General features: G+C 40.1%; 1 long non-coding RNA gene across 1 annotated transcript in view; it reads right to left on the reverse strand.

The window, feature by feature from the left end:
• LOC309663981 overlaps positions 1 to 25,577 on the reverse strand; it is a 173,303-nt gene that overhangs the window by 40,084 nt on the left and 107,642 nt on the right. The window lies entirely within an intron of this gene.

The following is a 25,577-nucleotide window of genomic DNA, read 5'->3' on the forward strand; positions in this document are numbered from 1 at the left end:
TACAAATGACTGCCTCTTGCATAAATGAACGCATGCATGCATGAATGAATGAAGATTCCACTAGCCTCCTTAAAAAGGAGCGTCTTTGAGTCACTGATACTTATCTTGATTGGGAAAGTAGTATGTTCAGGAATAAGTAAGAATGATAACCATTGTTGAAATATTGGCTAGCACATGATTCTTAGGCCTTGTAGAAATTTTTAGAGACACGGACTCCTTTGAGGAGCTCATGAAAGTTATGGCTTCTATCAGAAAAACAAACGTATGCAAATTATGTATACAATTTCAACAGTGCAGTTATTCACTCTCTGGCCTAATGTTAGGCTTAACAATTGGGTCTGACTCAAACGAGAATTCTTTGTACTTTTGTCTTTGCTTAAGCAAGTAGGATTTTGGAGAGAGCAGAATGCACTATTACTATGTACCAGGTACATGCTCAGTGTTTTATTTACATTAGTTCATTTACTTTTCATAGTAATCATATGAGATATTGTATTATATATATAATATATGATTTCATATATGTGTTATAGAATATATGTACACATATATACATATACTATATATTATCTCCACATATGGAGATAATATGCATATGCACACACACATACACCTGTGCAAAGAATGTCACATTTGTGCCACCCTATCTTTTTCCCTGTCCTTCCCTTCCCTTTAGCCTTCAATAAATAGCTTCCATCCCCTCTTCCCTTTCAGGTTCAGAATTTAAAACACGAAAATATTGTTTAGCACTCATCTTTAGAGAAGCTCAGTCACCTGGTGACTTCTCTGAAACAAAAGGCTGGTTAACTTCCTGGGGCAGGAACATAGACTTTTTCTATTTTTTTCTGATGGGTTTGGGTACTGAGGTTGACACAAGTCAATTTTTCAACTGGTTATTCTGTTATATTCTCAAAAAAGTGTCCTGAATAAGTGAGGGCACAGAAATAAAAAGACCCAGTTCTTGCTCTCAGGAAGTTCACCACGTAGTTTGAGTTAAATTACATCGTTTGTTTAGCTTAATAAATAGCTCTGGACCACTGGATCCTAAGTAAGGATGTATTTATTAATATCCTTCATGAATACATGGGTTACATCATTGGGTCTATTGAGTGTTGTGTGCTGATGAGCACCACTAGTCCTGGGGAATGAGGTCTGGTGTACAGGGTTTCAAGTCATTGACATAGACTGCTTAAACCAGGGTTATGGGGGAAATCACCCAGGAACACTTTGGAGAGTGAGAAGAGTTGACTGAAGCCGGAATACTGAGCAATGCCGCCATTTATCCAGTGGGAAAGGAAGAGGATCAACAGCGGGACACTGAAAGGGAGCAACCAGAGTGAATGTAGGAGGAGAACAAAAAGAGAGAATGTTGTTAAAAGCCAGGGGGATTTTAAGAAGCAGGGTGAGGCCAGCAACATCATGCCATAGGGAGAAAGTAAGAGAAGTCTAGAATAATTAATGGACTTGTCTCTCAGGAGTTCATGGTGATGTTAGCAAGAGCAATTTCTGTGAAGTAGTTAAGTGGCAACCATTGCTGTGGGCTGTGGACTAAATGGGAGGTGAAGCAGTTGAGAACTGAAATATGCACCAGTGGTTCCCAAGTGCTGAGCCATGGACTCAGCTGCATCAGAGTCACTTGTGGGGCATTAGGAAATGTAAATTCCTGGCCTCAATCCCACGTTTCCTGATTCAGTAAGTCTAGCGTGGGTCCTAAGGATCCATATTTCTAAAAAGCCAGGTTTGAGAACCATTAGACTATAAAGTTCATGCGAGGAAAGATCTTGCCTGTCTCATTCACAACTGTACCTCCAGGAGCTAGATGAGTTTCTGCCCATAGAAGTTTCTCAGTAACTATGTAGAACAGCAGCTCCCTAAATGAACTGTTGGCATCAACTACTTTGTATAGAGTAGTATTAACGGTAACAGCATTAACCATGTAGATCCGTAAGTATGCAACAGACTAATAGCTTCAAGTAGAGACTATCAAAAGTTGGGGGACTAAAATCATAAATAAGCTTAGGACACTATTCCTGTAGGTTCATTGCTTCAGGACTGTAAAGTATGACAAAAGCCTCACTGGCAAATCGGAACTGATTCATTAGAATTGTTCTTTTAACAGAAGGGCTGTTTCTATGTCTGATAATAAGACCTACTGAAAGGCAGTATGCTATAATAAAAAGGACTCTTGGCATCTACTAGAGTTATTGTCATACCTAGCTTGTTCAGTGATTAAGTTTCTGAGGTTTAGACCCCTGTGGGTTTATGCAATTAATTCTAGAAAGATGGGGATAAGCAGGAATCCATTTTCCACCAAGCATTGTCCAAAGACTAAATAAATAACATACCTCCAACTATAAATATTAACATTTTCCCAATGAACACATATGCTATTATAATTAATAAAGTACAACTTAATCAAAAAGTGTTAGTAAATATCTGAGAACTTCTAGAGGTTAAAAATTAGTCTGAACCATATGAAATTACCATTTCTGTGAGTCACAAAGGGTCAAATCTGAGCAATTTCATGTAGTTAATATTTTATCAATTAAAACAGATGATACAAAAATTATGATCTTGATCTCATGAGAGTCAACAAAGATTTTAGAATTATAAAGGTATCTTATGGTAACCAGTTTCCAAAATGGCCCTCATGCTCCTGATCTCATGATATTCATGTGTATGGGTGTAATCCTCTCCCCTTGAGTGTAGGTTGGACTTAGAGAATAGAAAACTGCAGAAGTGATGATATGTCACTCTTAAAATTAGGTTATAAAGAGACTGTGGTTTCCATGTTGGGTGTACTCTGTCTCGCTCTTGGATCACTCAGTCTGAGGGAAGCCAGCTGCCACATCATGAGGACACTCAGGCAGCCTATGGAGACGGTTCCCCAACCCCCATGGGGAGGAATGGAGGCCTCCAGCCACCAGCCACAGGAGACAGCCTGGAAGAGGATTCCAGCCCCAGTCAAGTCTTGAGATGACTGCAACTTTGCCAAAGTCTCCCAGCTAAGCTGCTCCCATGTTCCTTACCCTCTGAAACTGGATGAGAACATAAATGTTGTTATAAACTGCTACGTTTAGGGGTGGTTTATTTCCCAGCAATAGATAACTAATATAAGCCCTCATTTTCAAGATGCTGGGAACTGATGGTCGAGTAGTTTTTAGTTCAGCGTACTTTCATATATATCCTGTAAGTTTTTCAAGGCAAGTTTTAATTCTGTTTCATTACTGAGTAATTTGAGCCATATGAATTGGTGGAGAAAATATGTTATTTGGATCCAGAAGATGCCACTTACTAGTAATGTAACTTTGCAAATCACTTAGTTTCTCTGAGCTTCTCTTTCCTCTTAGACAAAATGCAGATTACCACAATGCCTACCTTATTGTAGGGATTACATTGTGAATACAGTTGATCAACCCTAAAGTGCTATTGAAATGCTAGATGATAGAATTAATCACCTTTCACAAATGGTAAGTCGACCAAGGTCACATAGCTAGTCGATTGCAGAATAGGAACGTACACCAAAGTCTCCTAATGCTAAGACCAGGGCTTACATAACTTGGAGCAGGTCACCTTTACGATATGAGCCTCAATTTCCCCATAAGTAAAATGAATAAATTGGACCAAGTGAGGCAGGGTTAACAGGCACTGATCAGAACCTAAGGAAAGGATGCTTGTCTAGGTGACTGAGTCCCCAGAGAGCCGGGGTGAGGTGTGTATCTGACATCCCTGGGGTTTCAGGGCCCAGCCAGGCTGAGAGTTGATGCTGTAGGAAACTTTGCGATGAGCTCAGTGTAGGCGGCAGCCTTGGTGCTGTGCAGAGGCTGTTGATGCCACTGCCAAGGAAGATGGGGCTCGCTCCTCTACTTGTGCTGCCAGCCCCCACAAGCCCCTGCAATAACATCCTATCATTTGTCACTTCAAACCCGTATACTTTGGATTCGTGCTGGTGCCAGGAGAATTCATAATGAATTCAGTTTCCCATTCATTCAGGAAATCAAGTAAGGCTTGGGGGAAAAAAAATCTGAAAACATTGCCTTGGAGCTTCTGTAGAAGATGACAAACATCACATTTCAAATAGGGCTGAGAAAATCATGATTCAAGATAGTGTTTGGAATAGTAAAAGCCTGATAATAGTATTGTTAACTAAAGTTTGTATAGCACTCAACAGTTTACAAAGCACACTACATATATGTTCTCATTTGAAGCTAATTATCCTCATTTTCAGCTAAGAAACTAAACCTCAGGGGGATCAGATAATTCATGGCAGAATCAACTCTTGAACTTTGGTGATCGTTTTACAAATTGTGTTCTCTTTGCACTGGCCTACCCCTGTTCCTGTCATAGTACCATTTCTTGTTTCCAACAGAGGTGATTTTGTTATTGTTGCTGGCCTTGTCCTCCAAGAGTATAGAACTCCTCAAAAGCAGACTAAAAAGAAGGATGTGATTATGGTCACACATCATGAGAGAAAAGATTTATAATCTGAGATGCCTGACGAGCGAGTGAGTGCAGAGCATGGCAGGCAGATTTGAACTCTGTCTGTATACCACTAAACATCTCCATGAATGTGGAAAGCTGGTGCTTGATTCCTGCAAATACATGGCTCTGTGGTTGGAGAATCAAGGGCCTCTTTGTAGGAGCCAAAAGAGCTAGGTTTGCTCTTTCTCTCTTAAATTCTGATGCTGCCATGGCAGTCCCTGGCCTTGGGTGGGGGCAGTGTGGAGCAGGCTAAGGAAGGAGGGGAGATCAGGAATAGGTTCTGGCAGGAAAGAGTTGGCCCAGGGCTGGAATCACTGACTGGGGAGGTAGCTGCTACAGCAGACATTGCTTGGGGGTTTGGAATCAGGCAGATCTGATTGAAATCCCAGTGCAGCCTCTGGAGGGCTGTGTGGCTTTGGGCAAGTCACTCCACCTTCTTTGTCCCTTGTTTTCACAACAAAAAGTCCTGTTCTATCTACCTATTTGTTTTGACTGTCCCATGAGATCTCATGCTGTTGGATAGGGCTTTAGAGCAGAGGTTGGCAAACTACAGACTGTGGGCCAAATCCAGCCTGCTGCCTGTTTTTGTATAGAGCATGAGCAAAGAATGGTTTTACATTTTACACTTTCAAATGGTTGGAAAAAATAAAAAGAAGAACAATATTTTGTGATACATGAAAATTTTATAAAATTAAATTATACATTTATATATAATTATATGTAATTATATAACATTTAAATGTAAGTATACTATATGTAACATGTAAAATGTTATTATATATAATATATGTTATAACATGTTATATGTAACTTATTAAAATGGAAATTTATTTACATACATAAATATATCTACATATAAATGATATGTTTCTATACAAATATAAAATTAAATATCAATATTCATAAAAAAGCTTTGCTGGACCACAGGCATACTCATTCATAGACTATCATTGTCTATGCTACTTTCATGCTACAATAGCAGAGTTAAGTAGGTGTGACAGAGACCATATGATCTATAAGCCCAAAATAGTTACCATATGGCCCTTTACAGAAAAAGTTGTCTGACCCTGCTTTTACAAGACTCACAGTTCTCATATAACACTGTGGGGTAAGCGGATAAGTGGTGTTACTCTTTTCTCCAAGTGAGAAAAGGGAGGCTCTGAGAGAAAAAGTGAATCAGTTAATGCCACATAGTTTAAAAAACAAAAAAAAACCAGAGTTTATACTGGAGCACAAACTTCTAACTACAAGTGACATTGTCTTAATCCATGATTATAAGTCCCTACCCAAGTCTGTAGACTTTGGTTAAACAGTAGACAAATATCAGATCAAGTGGTATCAGGAAGATTAGCATATAGGTTATAAAGCCAGAGCCAGGGAGAACAGTTTATAAATGCAGGAACCCAAACATCTAAACCACTAGAGCAAAAATTCTTGTGCTGTTAAAATATACAAGTTACAATGTGGTTAGTAACAAACATAAAGGAAACCTTCCAACTCACCAGTAATTAAAGTACAAAAAAATTTTTAATGAGATACTACTATATATTCTAAATTATTAAAAATGTTAGATAATCATGATACGTGATAAAGGTAATGCTGTGCTAAAACTGAAATACTTATTTACATATTGCTTATAGTAAAGTAAAGTCTTTAAAAATACCCCACTATTTTTGTGTATGGTGTAAGGAGGTGTCCTAATTTCATTCTTTTACATGTAGTTGTCCAGTTTTCGCAGCACCACTTATTGAAGAGGCCATCTTTTCTCCATTGTATATTCTTGCCTCCTTTATCAAAGATAAGGTGACCATATGTGCTTGGGTTTATCTCTGGGCTGCCTATCCTCTTCCATTGAGCTATATTTCTGTTTTTGTGCCAGTACCATACTGTCTTGATTACTGTAGCTTTGTAGTATAGTCTGAAGTCTGGGAGCCTGATTCCTCCAGCTCTGTTTTTCTTTCTCAAGATTGCTTTGGCTATTCGGGGTCTTTTGTGTTTCCATACAAATTGTGAAATTTTTTGTTCTTGTTCTGTGAAAAATGCCATTGGTAGTTTGATGTGGATTGCATTGCATCTGTAGATTGCTTTGGGTAGTATAGTCATTTTCACAATGTTGATTCTTCCAATCCAAGAACATGGTATATCTCTCCATGGATTAAAGACCTAAATGTAAGGCCAGACACTATAAAACTCTTAGAGGAAAACATAGGCAGAACACTCTATGACATAAATCACAGCAAGATCCTTTTTGACCCACCTCCTAGAGAAATGGAAATAAAAACAAAAATAAACAAATGGGACCTAATGAAACTTAAAAGCTTTTGCACACCAAAGGAAACCATAAACATGACGAAAAGGCAGCCCTCAGAATGGGAGAAAATATTTGCAAACAAAGCAACTGACAAAGGATTAATCTCCAAAATATACAAGCAGCTCACGCAGCTCAATATCTAAAACACAACCCAATCCAAAAATGGGCAGAAGACCTAAATAGACATTTCTCCAAAGAAGTTATACAGATTGCCAACAAACACAGGAAAGAATGCTCAACATCACTAATCATTAGAGAAATGCAAATCAGAACCACAGTGAGGTATCACCTCACACAATGGCCATCATCAAAAAGTCTTCAAACAATAAATGCTGGAGAGAGTGTGGAGAAAAGGGAACAGTCTTGCACTGTTTGTGGGAATGTAAATTGACACAGCCACTATGGAGAACAGTATGGAGGTTCCTTAAAGAACTAAAAATAGAACTACCATATGACCCAGCAATCCCACTACTGGGCATATACCCTGAGAAAACCATAATTCAAAAAGAGTCATGTACCACAATGTTCACTGCAGCACTATTTACAATAGCCAGGACATGGAAGCAACCTAAGTGTCCATTGACAGATGAATGGATAAAGAAGATGTGGCACATATATACAATGGAATATTACTCAGCCATGAAAAGAAATGAAATTGAGTTATTTGTAGTGAAGTGGATGGACCTAGAGTCTGTCATACAGAGTGAAGTAAGTCAGAAAGAGAAAATCAAATACCGTATGCTAACACATATATATGGAATCTAAAAAAAAAAAAAAAGAAAGGGTTCTAAAGAACCTAAGGGTAGGACAAGAATAAAGACACAGACGTAGAGAATGGACTTGAGGACACGGGGAGGGGGAAGGGTAAGCTGAGTGAGAAGCACTGACATATATACACTACCAAATATAAAATAGCTACTGGGAAGCAGCTGCATAGCACAGGGAGATCAGCTCAGTGCTTTGTGACCACCTAGAGGGGTGGGATAGGGAGGGTGAGAGGGAGACACAAGAGGGAGGGGATATGGGGATATATGTATACATATAGCTGATTCACTTTGTTATACAGCAGAAACTAACACAACATTGTAAAGCAATTATACTCCAATAAAGATGTTAAAAAAAAATGCCTCACTAACTTTAAATACTAACTCCTTATTGTCTTTGAAAGCTTTTATTCTTTGATTCATTGATTCCATTTCTGAAAAATCTATCCTTGAAAATAATTTAAATTCAGAAAAAGGTATTCATTGCAGTATTGTTTATTTTCAATTTGGAAGTAACTGATTGTCCCAAAATAGAGAGCTCTTTAAGTAAATTGTGGTATATCAACCTGATGAAATATTATGCAGCCACTAGACCACTAGAGACTACGTAACAAGATGGAAACAAATTTTTATAATGTGAAGCAAAAAAAAGCAAAATAAAACTTGTAATTTTTCTATGGTTTTTGCTATGCAAAAGTTATGTCTGTACTAGAACAAGGAAAAATGAAAACAGGTGATTTCTTAAGGTAATAGCACTCCAAATCCATTGTTGTTACAGCATTGACTGGATGGTAAAAAGACTGGAGGTCTTGTCTCCTGGAGATTAAGTCTGAGTTGGCTCAGTCACCGTGTTGGCTTACGCTTATACTGAGGCCTCATGCTTCCCTTTACCTCAGAACAGGATAGAGGTAAAGAGCTAGGGGCCAGGCTGAGCCCACAGGTAGGGTTGAGGAGGCATTCCTGCCAGGGTTAGACAGGTAAGGGAAGAGGGGGCCAGGAGGTGGGCAGGTATCTGTCAGCAGATATTCATGGTGGTCTCTCAGCTAGCATGGTGGTTGCTTTGTCTTCTAAAGATACTGGACTCAGAATCAATCAAATTTCTGCATCTCAAGCCCTGACCCTGAGGCTTACTCAGGTGTGAGGAGATGTGGTCCATCACCCAGTTATAGAGGAGGATTCTGTGGCTGACCCTCTGCTGGGCACCAAGAAGACAGGCAGGAATCAAACTCAGCTTCGACCCTGAGGAGCCCGAGAAGGGGACAACTACAGTACGTGGGATCCTGCAGGGAAAAGGAATATTAAACACGCTAAAAGTATTCAGAGGAGGAGAGACCTCTGGCACAGTTTGAACACCTCTACAGTTCTGAGACTCTCCAGTTGGCCTAATTGATGATAATTTCTGCACTGATTGAACAATAATGTGTATTCTATGTTCACATCTACCTTCTCATTATTTATGGATTTTAATCATGGCCTTACAGAACATTGTATGTGGAAAGCCCTGTGAGGATATTTTGCATTTTTCCAGGGTAAAGAGTCCCCATAGCTCTTCTCTCATTTGGTTTCTTACACTAGACTGCATTTTCCCATCATGAAAATCCTGTCTGAACATAGGGTAACTCTTGGGTTCAAATTTTCCCTGACTTCAGTAATTGATCTTTCTACTTCCTGTATAGGTCATTGGTACCATCTTCCCCATCTCCTCTTCCCCTTAAGCCCCACTCTGAACTTCCCCAATGAGATGGTAGCAGGGTCTCTGCCCTCTGGGAGGTATCAAGACAGAGAAAGAGATAAGACATGTTATCCAAGAACACCAGGGGAAGCAGAGAGTGTGAGACTTGGAAGATGGATTTGCCAAAGCAGGATTTGGGCAAGAATATAAGGGGCTTATTTGGGGAACAGTGAGTGGTTCAGTTTGGAATTAATCCAAGAGTTATATTTGTCTTATTTCCATTTTCTGGCGATATGGAGCATGGTATGAGAAATGGGATTTATCTTGGCAGATGTCCTAGGAGAAAAATTGGTCATCTAGGGGGATGCTGAAGGGTTTCCCTCCTTGGGCCTATGAATGGCACAGTAGTTTCAGGAAACCTTGGGACTTGGTTAACCAATTATTAAGAAGTATGAACAATCCCAGTAAAAGCAGTAAAACTAGATGCTCCTTAAACAAATTCCTCACATTTCTGTAATATAAATCATCATCGTAATGATTACTATCTATTGAGCGCCTATGTGAGATATTATTGTCTCCATTTTATAGATGAGAAAACTGAGGCTCACAGAGTTAAGAGACTTGCCAGGATCACACAGCTAGTAAAGGTTGATGGTAGAATTCAAACCCAGGCCCATCAAACCTCAAAGCCTGTGCCCTTTCAACACCATTCTGTTGCCCCTAGACATGTGTGAAATGGCAAGGTGGTGAGGATGGCTCGGATTAACCACTTACCAGGTGCTTTTCTCCAGGGACTGAGAAGGAATAAGATGTGCCATGGGGACATTTTAAGAAATTATCTATGTGGCAGACCACTAGCAAACTTAGAGCCTTGCTGCAATGGGTGAGGACCCAGCTGCACCTTCTATGAAACTAAGACTGGGGTCATTGGGACAGGCCTCCCTGGAGTAAGTTTGCAAGAGAAGAGATGAGAACATTGGGTCCTGTGGGTGGAAGAATTATACAGCTGCTAACAGCTGCAGGGATGTTGCTAGGAGAATAACAGTTTACTTCTGGACAGTTCTTTGTGATTTATGGAGCTCCTTCCCTTTCATCATTTCATGATCATCGTATTCCAACCCTGGTTAATTGGGGTGATAATCTCCCTTTTACAAACCAGCAAATAGAGGCTCAGAGATGCTATGTGATTTTCCTTAGGTCACACAGCTTGTTAGCAATGCCATTTGCATTCAAGTTTTCAAAAGCCATCCTTCCCACTCCACCCTCCTTTCCATTATATTTCTAAAGGAGTTTGGTGATTGATGGAGAAACCAAGATGATGCTTGTCAAGAGGACTTGGGGGAAGTGAATAGAATGAGATGAAACAAGCAAACAAAATCATTAAGACTAAATACCAGATACAGCAAGGAGACAGCAGAATCAAAGGAGTCCTTTCTGAGGACAGTCTGCCAGAATGGGCTTAGATGTGTCAGCTGCATCTGAAGTCCACAGAGGAAATGAGGATGCGGTGGGAGATACGTAGAGAAATGAGTGGGGGACTCATCTAGAGGATGGGGTAGCAAGTCTACTTTAGGTGGAACCCACTTTGGAGGGACTAGGAAGGGAATGGCAGTGTTTAACAGAGCAGGGAGGTAAAAGGAGAGGCTGCCTGGAGATCAGGGACTCTCATTCATTTGTGAGCAAAGTAGAGGTTCAGCACAAGTTTTGAAAGATAGAAATTATTACCAAAAATGGGTGAAACTCAACTGTGTAATAGAGATCACATAAAAACAGAAAGTGGGGACGTATTCTTAAATAAGGCACAAGAGCTTCAAAACTGGATTTCTTTATTACAGTAATTAAGCCTGACTTTTTTTAAGGGCACTATTGGGAATGAAAAATTGAATTTTAGGGTCACTTGAGCCAGATGACCATCTTTGGGATGCTGTGGGAAGTATTTACTCCCATGCCCCCTTGAGTCCTATTCCACTCCTTGCTTGGACTGTTGAGGCCACAGACCAGACTGCCAGGTCTGGCTATTTCTGGATATCAACCAGGCGTTGGCCCCTTGGCTGTGGTTTGGTTGAATTCCACAAGCTGCGATGAGTAATATTCATGAATCCTATTCTAAAGATGCTAATTATTCTTTAAGAGTACTATTATTGGATATCACAAACCTTTCTATAGAAGTAGCCAAGTAACACTTGCAATCAGTCCCCTAAGCCCCATAACCTGGAAGAGGATGTTTTAAAAGTAAATTTGCTTTTTATATTCCATGAGAAGTTTAGCAATTTCAGTATCAGGAAGCATTAGTTGATTCATCTTCAAATCTGTTCTTTAAGACATCCCAAAATAAATTTGTTACAACTAATGAATGTAATCATTTAAAGAACTCTAATTCACAATGATATTTGGAAAGAGTGCTAACTTGATATAGATTTTCTTTTTTATAAATTTATTTATTTTTGGCTGCGTTGGGTCATTTTTTGCTGTGAGCGGGCTTTCTCTAGTTGCGACAAGCGAGGGCTACACTTCGTTGTGGTGTGCAGGCTTCTCACTGTGGTGGCTTCTCTTGTTGCGGAGCATGGTCTCTAGGCTCGTGGGCTTCAGTAGTTGTGGCACGCAGGCTCAGTAGTTGCGGCTCGTGGGCCCCAGAGCACAGGCTCAGTAGCTGTGGCGCACGGGCTTAGTTACTCCGCAGCATGTGGGATCTTCCCGAACCAGGGCTCGAACCCGTGTCCCCTGCGTTGGCAGGCGGATTCTTAACCACTGTGCCACCAGGGAAGTCCCGATATTTTTTTAATTCAGCTTAATTAATGGCTTTTACTAAGGGTCCACTTCTACTCAGTGGGGGTTCTATGCATTATGGACTTTATCAGATAAGTGGATGACATTATTCTTTAGAGTGTCTTATCTGGGGTTGAGTTCACTCCAGACTATAGGTATCAAGATATCCGGGAAGGAGTATGGTCAGATTATAGGGAGTATGCTGCACAGTGTCCAGATCTGGTTGGGAGGCCAAAGAGGAATCATTAATGGGCCCCAGCCCGGGAGAACTTAGGTTGGGGGTCAGCGTGGGAGTTGTAGTCATGGGGCAAATCCAGCCTCAAAGTGGGAGGGACCGGCAGGGGGACAAGAAATAGGAGGGAGGGCAGGAAATTGCTTTGTATGGATGGAGAGCTGGGCAGGGGTCTGTAGCCTCATGGCCTCCTTTGAATGATTCCCACCCCCAGGAGTCTTAGATGGAGATCATTTGGACCCAGAGCCTAGTGTTTACACGTGGCTGGGAGCTGATATCTATCTGTGTGTAGGAAACCTTGGACTGCAATTACATCATGTTTAGGGCCCCATGGAAAGGGGTCTTAAAAATAAGTTTAATTACAGGCAGTCATTCAACATTTCTCTGTGTTAATCTCACGTGTTTACCTTTTTTGGTTGTGTTTTATGGAAGTCATAATAAAAGAAAACAATTTTAGGACAGAATATTTAGCAGGTGTATGTCAGTGTGCTGTGGTACAGAGAGCGCGCAGAGCAGAGAGTCTGGATTCCAACCCCAGAACCGCTGATTGCCAACTGTGGACAGGGGCAGGCCACTCAATCTCTGTGAGGCTCACATTCTTCACCCGCATCTGGGGAATGAGAGAATTCACAGAGCTAATGACAGTGATAATCAGTAAGCTGTGAAAGGTCCTGCATGTGTGAGGTAGTGATATTGGTAATAAATGACAGGCCGGGGTTCAAAATCCTGGCTATAGAATTTACCAGGTCTGTAACCTTTGGCAAGTAAATTATCCTCTCTTAGACTCAGTTTTCTCAACTGTTAAATGGAAATAGTAATCTAACATCTAAGTCCTAGGGTTCCTGTGAAGGGTAAATGAAATAATGCACATGACACATGTGGCCCATAATATATGCTTAGTAAGTGTGACTATAATTATACACATATTATAAAAAACACTTTATTGAGGTATGATTGACATATAAAAAGCTGTACCCATGAAACCGTCAAGGCTGTAAACATATCCATCCTCTCCAAAGTTTCCTTCCACCTCCATTCTTATTATTGTTATTATTATTATTTTGTGGTAAGAACACTTAACATAAGATCTACCCCCTTAGCAAATTTTAAGTATACAAAAGAGTATTGTTAACTAAGTCACTATGCTATATAGTAAATCTCCAGAACTTACTTATCCTGTGTAACTGAAACTTTGTACCCTTTAACCTTCACATCCCCATTTCCTCCTCTTCCCAGCCCCTGGCAGCCACCATTCTACTCTGCTTCTATGACTGACTATTTTAGATTCCACATATAAGTGATATCATAAAGTATTTGTCTTTCTGTGTCTGGCTTATTTCACTTAGGATAATGTCCTCCATATCTATCCATGTTTTTGCAAACGGCTGGATTTCCTTCTTTTTAAAGGCTGAATAATATTCCACTGTATGTATATACCACATTTTTTTAACATATTCATCCATCAGTGAGCATTTATGTTATTTCCATATCTTGGCTACTATGAACAAGGCTGCAGTGAATGTGGAAGTGCAGGCATCTCTCCAAGATCTTGATTTCAATTCCTTTGGATAAATACCCAAAAGTAAAATTGCTGGATCATATGGTAGTCCTGTTTTTTAATATTTTGAGGAAACTCCACTCTGTTTTCCATAATGGTGGCACCAATTTACATTCACACCAACAGTGGACCAGGGTTCCCTTTTCTCCACATCCTTGCCAGCGTTTATCTTATTTTTTTTTAATAGCCATCCTAATAGGTATGAGGTGATATCTCATTGTGGTTTTCATTTCCATTTCCATAATTAGTGATGTCGAGCATTTTTTCATGAACTTGTTGGTGATTTATATGTCTTCTTTGGAAAAATGTCTATTCAAGCCCTTTGCTTATTTTTAAAGCAAGTTATTTGGTATACATGTACATCGTGAAGTGATTACCATATCAAGCTACTTAACACATCCATCACCTACCTTAGTTACCTTTCTTTTTTTTTTTTTAATTCTGGTGGTAACATTTAAGATTTACTCTTTAGAAAATTTCAAGTGTACAATACAGTATTGTTAAGTATAAACACCATTCTGTACATTAGATCTCCAGAATTTATTCATCTTCTAACTGAAAGTTTATATCCTTTGACCAACATCTCCCCATTTTCCCCAGCCCCCAGCCCCTGGCAACTACTGTTATACTCTCTGTTTCTATGAGTTTGACTTTTTTAGATTCCACATGTAAATGAGATCATACAGTATTTGTCTTTCTGTGTCTGGTTTCTTTCACTTAGTATAATGTCATCCGGGTTCATCCATGTTGTCACAAATGGCAGGATTTCCTTCTTTTCTATGTCTGAATAATATTCCATTTGTATATATATACATATATATATCACATTTTCTTTATCCATTCACCTGTCAGTGGAACTTAGGTTGTTTCCATATCTTGTCTACTATGAATAATGCTGTAATGAACTTGGGAGTGCAGATGTCTCAAGATACTTATTTCATTTCCTTTGGATATATACCCAGAAGTGGGATTGCTGGATCTTTCATCAATGTTTTATAGTTTTCAGTGTATAGATTTTTTCATCTACTTGGGTAAGTTTATTCCTAAGTATTTTTGGGGAGAGGGTGCTATTATAGATAGGATTGTTTTCTTAATTTCTTTTTTGGATAATTTGTTGTTAGTATATAGAAATACAACTGGTTTTTGTATATTGATTTTGAATCCTGCAACTTTACTGAATTCATTTATTAATCCTAACAGTTTTTTGGTGAACTCTTTAGGATTTTCTATATATAGTATCATGTCATCTGCAAACACAGACAATTTTACTTCTTCCTTTTTGATTTGGATGCATTTTATTTCTTTTTCTTGCCTAATTGCTCTGCCTAGGACTTCCAGGACTAGGTTGAATAGATGTGGCAAGAGTGGACATCCTCATCTTGTTCCCGATCTTGGAGGAAAAACTTTCACCTTTTTACCACTGTGTCTGATGTTAGCTATGGGCTTGTCATACACGGCCTTTACTAGGTTGAGGTACGTTCCTTCTGTACCTAATTTCTTGAGAGGTTTTATCATGAAAGGATGTTGAACTTTGTCAAATGCTTTTTCTGCATCTATTGAGATGACCATATGATTTTTATCTTTCATTCTGTTAATGTGGTATATTACATTTACTGATTTGCATACATTGAACTAATCTTTATTCTAGGGATAAATCTCACTTGATCATGGTGTATGGTCCTTTTGATGTGTTGTTGAATGGGTGTGCTATTATCTTGTGGAGGATTTTTGCATCAGTGTTCACCAGGAATATTGGCCTGTAATTTTCTTTTTTTGTAATGTTTTTTGTCTGGCTTTGGTATAATGCTGGCATTGTAAAATGAGTTTGGAAGTGTTCCCTTCTCTTCAAATTTTTGGAAGAGTTTGAGAAGGATTGGCATTAGTTCCTTAAATGTTTGGTAGAATTCACCAGTGAAGCTGTCTGGTCCCGGACTTTTCTTAGTTGAGAGGTTTTGGATTACTGATTTAATCTCCTTGCTTGTTATTGGTCTGTTCAGCTTTTCTTTTCCTCCATGATTCAATCTTGGTAGGTTGTATGTGTCTAGGAATTTACCTGTTTCTTCTAGGTTACCCAATTTATTGGTATACAATTGGTCATAGTAGTCTCATGATCCTTTGTGTTTCTGTGGAATCAGTTTTAATGTCTCATCTTTCGTTTATAGTTTTAATTATTTGAGTCTTCTCAGTCTTTTTTAGTCTAACTAAAGGTTTGTCAATTTTATCTTTTCAAAAAACCAACTTTTAGTTTTGTTGCTCTGTTCTAGGGCTCTTAATGGAGACTGCAAACTAGTTAGTAGAATCTGTGGGTGGTTGTTGAGAGATGCATGCTGGTCGCTCTGAGCCCTCACCCCTTTTCTCTGCTTCTAGCTGTTCCCAGATAATTCAGCTGTGTCCATCCCCTCAGTGTTCTGGGTGGGATGAGACAGAAGTGGGCATCTTGGGCGGCGTCCTGCAAGGCTGGGGAAGCTGGATACTCACTTTGCTCTCACTTTCCCTTGTGGGAGAAATCATGGGTCAGGGGGTTCTCTCTTGGACTTGAGCTGGGCCACCTTGGGGAAAGGTTGGCATAGGTAAAGGGAAACTGCTCTTCTGACACTCTTCAATGCACCTATTCTTGGATTTTATGCTCCGCCCAGGTGCTGGAACGTCTCTGCTATACTCTTAGACTCTGATAAAGGTATTCTCATCCACGAGTAGTTGTTAAAATCATTGTTTCTGTGGGAGTCATGAGGGTTAGAACTTCATATTCTGCCTTCTTGCTGACATACTATAATTATATTTTAAAGAAAATAAAACTAAAAGAGAGATTTCCCAAGGCCAGGCTGAGTTCTGGAAGCTTCCAGAAGGCTCTAAACCTAAGTGGATCACATTGATCTTGGTAGGGAAGGCCAAGGGGGCTAGAACAGTCCAGAGAGGTGAAGGGAGGATGTTTGATAGGGTAAGCAGGCCAGCTGCCAAGTGGATTCATGGCCTGATTCACAAATTACTTCAAGTCACAGTAGGCTTGTCCTGGGCAGCGGGAGGGAAAGTGTGCTCAGGGGCTCAAGAGGGCACAATGAGGACCAGTGGCGGGAGCTGCAGAGCTTAGAGTCCTGCACAGTACAAGGAGACCCTTTCCAAATACTGGAGGGCTCCTCAGAGAAGCCAAGCCAGCCATGGGGGTGATGGTGTGCAGACACAACATGAGGCCTGCGTCTTGGGGCTCTTCAGGGCACAAAGGCAATGATAGGCCTAATCCCCTGAAATGGCCCCTGTGATTTGAGTCAGCTAATCCCCTCTTGCAAACTTGCAGCCCTTTTTTCTTTTTCAGGTAGGTTCATAAATTCATAAACTTTTATCCTTTCTATGGCAGCAAATGATATTAGGAAGCTAATTAGCTACAGAGCTAATTTTCATGTCAGAGTGAAATTATAGGTTTCAAGGTATAGAACAAAATTATCTTTCTGTCCCTCCTCGTCCTCCACTCCCGAACCCACTCCGGTTTCTTCTTCCAGCATATGTATACACTCCCCTCTTCTGTCTGGTCACAAATGTCAGCAGAGAGGGTTGGCCACTCAGGAGTCCCTTTCTCTTCTGTGTCAGGCATATTTGCATTTGCAAACAGCTTTAATTGAGTAGAGTTTTCATTGCTCTTTTTCCTGCTTCTGTTTTTAAATGCAAATGTTAATGTTTGGTTAGCATGGGTTCAGAATTAAGCCCCTGCTACCTGTGGCTGCCTCCTTCCCTGGGTTCTAAATAAGCACCAGTGGAGTATCACGACCTGCTGAGAGCTTGTGAGTCCTGGAAGGCTGGAGTCCAGCTAATTGCCAATCATGCTGAGAGGGCTTGGCAGAGCCTTGTCTCACTTACCACCTCTCATGGAGTCCTGCTTCCTACCAGCACCGAAGGAGAGAAAATTAGTGTGCTGGGAACAGAAAGGGAGGTGGAGGGAAAGGCTGCTCTTTGGAATTAGGTTCTATACTCTCTCTTGGCATCAGAAGTTTGTGGAATTGAGAAGGCCATTGGATGCCGTTAGGTTTGAGTCCCAAAAGTTGGAATCTCATAGACCATGCTCTTAATGGCTTATTATCGAATCTGTGCTTGAACACTCCCACTGGTAGGGGCCTCCTTCCTTCACAAGGCAGTCTTTTCCACTGATAACCAGCTCTGTTTGTTAGGAAAGGGATACTTAACACTGAGCCCAGATTAACTTATCTTCAGCTGTTGGTTTTAGTTTTCACATAGAACATGGTTGATCTCATTTCCAAATGACAACCTTTCAGATATTTGGAGGCAGCTCTTAAAGAGCCTCACATGCCTTCTTCCCTACAAGCTAAAGATTCCCGGTTTCTTCAGATCTGTTATATGTCCCACCCTTTAGCCACCCTGCTCCTCTTCCCATTGTGGACTCAGGTTATCTGTCTTCTATGAAGGGACTTGTAATGGGGAGTGTGGTAATCCAGCTATGGAATGACCAGCAAAGGCTAGAATGGGGCTGCCCGCTTCCCTTCCATTCATTTGACCTCTTCTCATTTACCAAGGCTGCCCATGTTGCTGGAGACTTGCTAAGCAGCCATGTCACTGTCCACCCTCGCTGAGCCTACAGCCAGTTCCAACTCCAGGCTCTTCTCAACTGCACTCCTCATTTAGCGACAAAGAAAGTATATTCTTCTAAAGTATCAGACTGAGCTCTGATCCAATGAGAGAATCTCACAGGGGATTATAAATGTATTGCAGAGGATATGTGTGTCCAGTTTTCTCTTTCAGAAATCAGGGACCTGGATACTCAGAAGTCTTAGCAAGGGCAGTGTCCCAGGAACCTGGGTGCCTCCCTTGCCTTAGGCCTGCAGTGCATTATTTGCTAGAGGAGAGAAGTCAAGTCTAAAATCTGTAGCTAATCCTAAGAAGTTATCTGTCTGAAAGGAACCAGTCAGAGAACAAGCATCTGTAAGTGAGCTACTGGGTAGAAATGTGGGGAAGGGGTTACAATGACTCTAAGATAGAAGGCTCATGGCTGTTCAAGGTTGACTTGGCAGACTGTGGTTAAGAAGAGAGAAGTGAAGAAGACATGGCAGGAGAGCAGAGAAGCCATAGCCTATAGCAAGATTTCCTGTTTCCCTCTAGGTTCAATGCCACTCCACCCATGAGACGTGGTAATTGTAGGAGAGACAGGAAGAACCAGCTGTCACTGTGACCTTTGCCCCCAGTTCAGAGGTGTTTGTCTTTCAAGGTCTCACCCAATAATATTTTCTTCTGGACTCTGGGTGCATTACATTATACAAAAGCCCCAGGAAAGCTCCACATAGATCTGGCCCTCCTGGCATCTTGGTACCAAGGATATTTCTCTTAGACTCATATATGAGCTCTCCCATGTCTAGAATCAAGAGATAAGATGAACACTCACATTATATAAATTCTACATACCAAATGGTGGAAAGATGAAGGATCCATGCTCTGTTTGTATGACCAGGCCCTATTTACTTAGCCATAGGTAAGGAAATGTGGGATGCTGGTGTGCTGGCAGCACTGTGAACCAAAGGAGATAAACACTGGATCTTCACACAGGATACCCAGTATAATTTGCACCAATTCCATTTGCATATCCCCTTTTATTGTTACCACCTAGACATTCCTACTGCTAAGATAAATCCCTCCAGGGCATATTGACTCTCTATAACAATAGAGCGGTCATTTGATTTTTATCACTCCTTCTGGACACTCATTGTAGATGCCAGCCGTGGCCCTGACCCTGGTATTTTTGAATGACTCCGTTTGCAGTTATAAAATTTGAACTTGTAGAGACTGCTGTTTGCTATAGGCAAGAGCATCTTGTGCTAGGGTGAATTTTGTGAATAGTAATGTTGTGGATAGGTCAGACATGGATGGAAAGAGAACAGAAAAATAGTGATGCCTGTAAATAGAGAAGGAAAAAGGTAATGTTTACACAAGCACAAAGTAAGCATTTTGTGTTTTAACTTGCCTGCAAGCTCTTTTGGGTATACTACTTCATTGAATCCTTAGAACCTATGAAGTGCAATAACAACTATTTTACAGTTGGAAAAAACAAACAAACAATTTTTGCAAGAGATGAAATGACTCATTCAGTTAGCGATGAATGAGATTGGAGTTGCACCCAGGACTCCTCCCCATCGGTTCCACACTCCTTTTTCTACTTTCCCTCAATATGAGGGTCTAGAACGGTGACTTGTTTCAAAAGATCTATGGATAATAGCTGGATGCTCTGGGTTAGCTGCAAAAGAAATCTTGACTCAAATCCCAGAGTAAAGCTGCCCTCAAGGCTTGGATCTTGGCTGATCTTATTGATTCAACCAGAATTTCCTGAGTGCTTAGTGAATGCAAGTCACTAAAGAAATGGAGATGAATCAGACATGGCCCTTGCCTCAAGGAAAGCCTCATCTGGAGAAACACAGCAGATTCACATGAAAAATTTTATTACAACCTTAGGTATATATGGGAAGTGCAAAAGAAGTGGCACATGTACATAGAACATGAGCTAGGAGTTCTGAGACAAGTGAAACCAGAGAGAGCCAGGAAGATCAAGAAGGGTTCCTGGAGGAGGCAGAACCATTGGGTTTGGAGGTTGGGAGAGAGAATTCAAGGGACAGAGGAAGCTGTGAGAAAAGATGCTGAGCTAGGCATGTTCATGGTGTGCTTACGCTGAGGAAGCCATGCTCCCAGAGCATGGCATACAAGAAAGAGATGGAAAGACAAGCCTCCAGTTCTCCTTGAATTTGTTCGATTTTAAACTATTTTAAAAAATGACTTGCCCCTCTGTGCCCTCTATATGCCTGCATAACCAATGGGTAAAGAAGTGGAAAGAAGAATAAACTCATATATTTTTTTAATCACCACAAAATGGCCTCCACAATCATGTCAAAAAAGAAATACATCTGGCCAGAGGCCTCTTCCTAGAAAAGCTGCAGACAAATGGCCTTGTCTCAGGATGCTGTGATGGGGTGGCATCTGTAATAGGCCACTAGGACATTTCATCATTTATTTCCAATGAGCTGGCCAAGGCACCAAATTGAGCCATGCACACAGTGGGATGCATTGTTTCTAGACTAGCAGTTCATCATGACTGAAAATGAGAAAAATTGAAATTTTAAAATATCAATCAAAGGCATTCCCTACAGGATAAAACCAAGCCTGATACATCCAGAGCCACAAGTTAATCAGCTTAAACTAATAAATGAATTTACTAAATTTGTAAGATATAAAATCAACATATAAAAATCAGTTTCATTTCTACATATTAACAGCAAATTATCCAAAAAAAAAAAATTAGTTAAACAATCCTATTTACTATAGCAGCAAAAAGAATAAAATACTTAGGAATAAACTTAACCAAAGAAGTGAACGACTTGTACACTGAAAACTATAAAACATTGATGAAAGAAATTAAAGAAGACACAAATAAGTGAACAGACATTCTGTATTCATGGTTTGGAAGACTTAATACTGTTAAAGTATCCATACTACCCAAAGTGATCTACAGATTCAATGAAATCCCAATCAAAATTCCAATGACATTTTTTTTTTGAAATAGAAAAAACAATCCTAAAATTCATGTGGAACCACCAAAGACCCTGAAAAGCCAAAGGAATCCTGAGAAAGAAGAACAAAGCTAGAGACCTCACACTTCCTGATTTCAAAATATATCACAAATCTGTGGTAATTAAAACTGTAAGGTACTGGCATAAAAACAGACACATAGACCAATGGAACAGAATAGAGAGCCCAGAAATAAACACACACGCATATAGTAAACTGATCTTCAACAAGGGTGCCATTCTTTCCATAATGGGGAAAGAATAGTCTCTTCAGTAAATGTGTTAGGGAAACTGGATGTTTGTATGCAAAAAAATGAAATTAGTCCCTTATCTTACACCATACACAAAAATCAACTCAAAATGGATTAAAGGTGTAGATATAAAACATGAATTTTTAGAAATCTCCTAGAAGAAAACATAGGGGAAAAGCTCATGATATTGGTCTAGACAATGATTTCTTGGATATGACACCAAAAGCACAGGCAACAAAAGCAAAAATAAACAAGTGGGATTACATCAAACTTAAAAGCTTTGGCACAGCAAAGGAAACAATCAACAGAGGGAAAAGGTAACCTACAGAATGGGAGAAAATATTTTTAAACCATATCTCTGATAAAGGGTTAATATCCAAAATATATAAGGAACACCTACAGCTCAATAGCAAACAACAAAACCAAAAAAACTGATTAAAAAATGGCAGAGGGCTTGAATAGACATTTCTCAAAAGAAGGCTTACAGATGGCCAACAGGCACATGAAAAGATGTTCAACATTACTAAACATCAAGGAAATGCAAATCAAAACCACAATGAGATATCACCCCATACCTGTTTGGATGGTTATTAAGAACAACAACAACAACAAAAAAGGTAATGAGTAGTGGTGAGGGTGTGAAGAAATTGAAACCCTAGTACACTGTTGTGGGAATGTAAAATGGTGCAGCTGCTATGGAAAATAATATGGAGGTCCCTCAAAAAACTAAAAATAGAGCTACTGTGTGATCCAGGAATCTCTCTTCTCGGTATATATTCAAAAAACTTGAAATCAGGATCTCTCAGAGATATTAGCATACCCATATTCATTGCAGCACTATTCACAATAACCAAGATATGGAAACAACCTAAATGTTCAGCATAAACAGATAAAGAAAATGTGGTATATACACACGAGATATTATTCAGTCATAAAGAAGAAAATCCTGCCAGTTGCCACAAGATGGATGAAACTGAAGGACATTGCGCTAAATGAAATTAACCAGCCATGGAAAAACAACTACTACATGGTTCCACTTACAGGAGGTATATAAAGTAGTCAAACTCATAGAAACAGAGAGTAGAAAGATGGTTGCCAGGGGCTAAGGGGAGGGGGAAATGGAGAGTTGCTATTCAGTGGGTGTAAAGTTTCAAGTACACAAGATGAATAAGTTCTAGAGCTCCGCTGTACAACATTGTGCCTATAGTCAGCAATACTTAAAAGTGTGCACTTGAGATTTTGTGACGCGAATAGATCTCACATTGAGTGTTCTTACCACAATAATTTTAAAAAGACCATATACATGGAGGCCTCTTCTTCTCCCTGGACCTTTTTTTTTCCCACCTATGAAATGACCAGGCTGGACTTGGTGATTGTTAACTCTAAATGTTAACCTAAAAAAAATTCATCCCAAGTTGGCACCTTGGTGTTTTGGAAGAATAATGACTCAAAAGCAATATAATTATCATTCTTAAGTGAGACTTATAAAGATCTTAATATGAATTAAAAGGAGCAAAATGTCCCCCTTTGTTTTTAATGTTATTTTCCCCCCAATTAAAATAATATTACTAGAAGCAGAAAGAAACCACCATAATCTTGTTGCCTATAAGCAACCTCTGTTAACATTTTGACATGTTTCCATTCAAGACTCTTTTTATGTTGGTGTTTATATTTGTTTGGTTTGGTGGGGTTTTTTCCATAGTTAAGTTCATACTGTGTATATATAATTTGAGTCCTAATTTTAGTTAATTTTTTTCCATTAATCCAACCAACAAATATTTATAACCTGTTATGCAGGAGGCATTATGCTAGGCATCAAGGAAACAAAGATGAACAAGATGCAGTGGGAAAACAGATAGGTAAACAATTAAAATCGAGTATAGCAAGTTCTTTGGGAGAAGACACCATCCTGTGGGAAGAGAAAAGCTTCTCAGTGGTTACAAAATCTTAAGTCAAAACAAGAACGAGTCAGCACGTGGCTACTCAGCAAAATACTACATCTCATAGCTACCCTTGAAGCCAAGTGTAGGTAACTAACTTAATAATGGCCAATGGGATGTGGTTGGGTGTAATATATTACCTCTTCTGGATCCTACCCTTGTCCCTTTAGCCCTTCACTGTTGGTTGAAAAAGGAAGTGATGGTAAGAACAAGATCAACCACCTTAGATGGAAGCTGCATAGTAGGATAGTAGAGCAATGGGATAGAAGAAATCGGGGTTCCTATATCAGTCCTGAATTGCTTATGCTTGGATTGCTATATAACAGAGAGAAAATTGCCTAACTTGTTTAAAAGCAACTGTGATATTTGTGTCTTTGTTTTAGCAGCTGGAACCTCAATCTTAACTAATACAGATGGCAGTAGATGGAGTCTAGAGAAGTAGGCAGAGAGGTGGGTGTTGGAGACAGAGAAGCTTGTAAGACATTCTCAGATGTTTGAACCTTATCCTTAAGGCACTGGTGAGCCATTGAAGAGTTGTAGACAGACTGACACGATCTAGTTTGCATTTTGGGAAAATCACTCTGGCTGCTGCTTAAATATCAACCGCTCGAAGCAGGCAAGAATGGAGGCAAAAAGACCTGTTAGAATGCTGTTGTCCTCATGCAGGTGAGCGAAGTTAGTAGAATAACCAAGGTATTTGAAGGTTAATGAAGGTGCTGAGGAAGAACTGACATGTATAAGATCACTGGATGTGACAGTAGGAAAGATATCCCTGGGTCTTGCCTGGATTCACTAGTAGGAGGCACAAGAGGAAAATCATGATTTGGAGGTGGGTTGACCTTGGGGATAAGAAGTTCAGCTTCTGACATGTCGAGTTTGAATGTCTGTGTCTGTGGGACCTTCAGATGGAGGCGTCCAGTAGGAGGCTGGCTTTATAGATCTAGAATTCTTTGAAGATATCTGGGCTAGGGTTACAGATTTGGGAATCATCAGGATAGAAATGGTAAACAAAGTTGTTCAAGCCAATGAACTCATCAGGGAGCCAGCCAGCCAGATAACAAGGGGCAGGTGGGTAGAGCGAATATCTATGGAGAAGGCAGAGGAAGAAGAACCAGCACAAGAATGTGCACAAGGAACCCACGGGTAGTCAGAGAAGTGTGTGTCACCAAGACCAAGGGAAGGTGGTGGTGTAGATGACAGAGGCCAGCCATGCTAAGTGTTGCAGGGAGGCCAATTAAACTAGGAGCACTAAGCATAGTGTTCTGTGAGCTCAGCGTTTACTCAATACATGTTGGAGTGAATTGCTAATTGGCAAACTACTAAATTGTTGCTGTTGTTCTTAACTTAATTATTTGCTCTGCTTTGGTTTTCATTAGGAACAGCACATCTAAATTGTGTTTGTCGAGACAAAGTGGTAAACCCTGCTTATGTTAACTCTTGTTTCTTGGGTTAAGTAATGGACTTAAAACTTAAAAAAAAAAACTTTGTTGTTTCAAGTGACTATAAAGGTATTCTCTATTCACTAAAGTAAATTTGGTAAATATAAACAAGAAAATAAAGGCCATGCCAGGCAAGGCCAACAGAGGGTGGCTATTTCTTTTGGTCATGGTCATGGTTCACAGAAGCCACCCCCAGGGAACAGGACTTGGAAGAGGGTAATTCAGTGTGGAAGTCAAAGTGGCAGCTTATAACAACTGTTCTTTCCCTTCCGTGGACCAGGGATGCTTCTGAGAATCTGATAAAAGCATTGGACCTTCTACCCAGGAAAAAACCCGGCGCACCTATGCATATATGATTTTGCATTCAATTTCTGTGGGACCCTGAAATGTCTGAGGACTTCCAAGCTCTGCAGGAATTGTTTTCACTGAGAGCCATGTCCCTGCCAGAAATTATCCTCAAGGGCCTCTAGTTGCCTGGGATGGGCCTCCATTTATAGAGCAGCCATGGAGACTCTGGACTCACTCGGGGCCCCAACATTCACCCACTGTCAACCACCACTGGCCACACAGATGGGATTCCTTTTCAGGCCAAAGGACCAACTTGGAGGGGTT

The sequence above is a fragment of the Balaenoptera physalus genome, assembly GCF_965194825.1.
Source record: "Balaenoptera physalus genome assembly, chromosome: 7".
Taxonomy (NCBI): Eukaryota; Metazoa; Chordata; class Mammalia; order Artiodactyla; family Balaenopteridae; genus Balaenoptera; species Balaenoptera physalus.